General features: G+C 41.5%; 1 pseudogene; it reads left to right on the forward strand.

Annotated features, from left to right (window-relative positions):
- Positions 1-861: 861 nt before the first annotated feature.
- Positions 862-1,831, forward strand: LOC116535248 (annotated as a pseudogene).
- Positions 1,832-2,214: the final 383 nt, after the last annotated feature.

The raw sequence follows: 2,214 nt of genomic DNA on the forward strand, positions 1-2,214 counted from the left end.
TTACAGAGAGAGAAAAATATTTTATATGCAAACACTTAACCATTATACAGAAAACCTTAACGCTATGCAGTCATTATGAAATTTTTGAAGAATATTGAATGACATGGGAAATCTTCCTCATGTAATAAGTGAAAAAAGAGATTTGTTTTTCGAATATGATCTAGATTTTAAAACACACACACAGCCATATACATTATTCTCAATGGGAAAAAAAGGCTGGGTGAATACATGTCAATATAGAAACTATTATTACTGGATGACAGAATGTTCCCCTTTTTAATATTTTGAGGTATTTTTCAAATTTCCATGATAAGCATATAGAATTCTTATGATCAGAATAAATGCTTTTATGGCAATATATAGAGATTTGTAGGGAAGTGCTACCAGTGAGCGGGATCTCCTTAGTTGGTCTGTAGTGTCTACCCATTAAGTTCCAAAATATTACCTGCAGAATTTTTTCATATAATGGCAGTTGCCCAACTTCCTGTCTTTATACTTCTATGACTCTAGTTGCTATCTTCACAGATTTGTGGAATGTTGGCACTGCAACTCTCTTTAGTGCAAACTGGCTCTGGTAATGCTATCTGAAAAATACATTTGCTGGAAAATATATTTGCAATACGGCTACACTGTTGGATATAAGTAGGAGAAAGGAACAATTTCTGCTGAGTTCTGCCCAAAAGACTCTCCCCTGTTACTTACAATCCCTATGCCCTCTCACCCCATAGACACTTTTCTGCTTCCCCACCATCAGTCATTTCCTTAACAGACACAGTTACAGTTAAAATTTGTCCCCTTGCAAGTTTACTGGTGCTTTACTCTATTTCATGCAGGTTATAAAAGTGATTGTCTGATACCTGAATGTTGAGTGCCAAGGACCCTTTAACTAAGATGAAGCTGATCAACTAGCTGAATGAGCGAGAGGTCAAGCTTGGGGTGGCCGATAAGGTGTCTTGGCACTCCGAGTACAAGGACAGCACCTGGATCTTCCTGGGAGGGCTACCTTATGAACTGACTGAAGGGGACATCATCTGTGTGTTCTCACAATATGGGGAGATGGTTAACATTAATCTCATGCAGGACAAGAAGGCTGGGAAATCTAAAGAATTCTGTTTCCTCTGCTATGAAGACCAAAGGAGCACAATTCTGGCCATCGACAATTTTAATGGGATCAAGATCAAAGGAAGAACTATCTGAGTGGATCATGTATCTAACTACCAGGCTCCTGAGGATTCAGAAGAAATGGATGATGTGTCCAAAGAGCTCCAGGAGAAGGGCTGTGGGGCTCGTACCCCCTCACCAAGTTAGTTTAAGGGCTCTGAAGATGAAAACCCAACAAAAAAGCACAAGAAAGACAAAAAGGGAAAAAAGAAAGGAAAAGAGAAAACTGACCGGGAGGTACAGGCAGATCAACCATCTTCTTCGTCACACAGAAGCAAGACAGTAAAGGAAGGGGATGATGACCCCGGCCATAAGAAGCACAGCAGCAAGAACTCAGAGAGAGCTCACAAGTCAGAGCTCAGGGAGGGGCAGAAGCTCCGCAAGGCCAGGACTGCCTACTCTGGTGGAGTAGGGGACCTAGAGAGGGAGCTGAAGGAGAAACCCAAGCACGAGCACGAGTCCTCAAGCAGGAAGGAGGCAAGAGAAGAAAAGACAAGGGATAGGGACAGAGGGCAGAGCTCAGACACATTCTAGCCAGCACAATGGGCGTTCTGAAGGGCGTAGTCATAGAAGTACAAGTAGGAGCTGAGTTAAATCCCATAGTCATAAAAGGTCCTGGCACTCCTGGGAGCAGGAGTCTTTGAAACCCAGTGACAGTAGGCATCACTGAAGACTGTTCAGCTGCTCAGTAGATTTGGAAATAATTGTTTTTTTAATGCAGTCATATTCATTTGGGTTGTTACTATTTTTGTATCTAGAACTTCTGGGGCTGTACTTTGAATCTCTTGAGTATTAGAGTCATTGAGAAGGCTGCAGTTTCAGCAGCTAGATATCCTGGATATTTTTCGCACCATCCATGTCCCTGTACCAGAGTATGTATCCTGAATTTTCGTTCATAAATATGGCTGTTGAGTCCATAAACCCCAATTTAAGATGAAATTTTCAAGAAAGGGAAAATACCAGATAATTCTATAATTCTAGCCTTTGCGTTTGATGTTTAGAGCCCAGCATCATGGGACCTTTCCAGTTACAAGGTTTGAACAGCTTGATGTG

The sequence above is a fragment of the Sapajus apella genome, unplaced genomic scaffold (genome assembly GCF_009761245.1).
Source record: "Sapajus apella isolate SASKATOON/1434 unplaced genomic scaffold, GSC_monkey_1.0 scaffold93, whole genome shotgun sequence".
Lineage (NCBI taxonomy): Eukaryota > Metazoa > Chordata > Mammalia > Primates > Cebidae > Sapajus > Sapajus apella.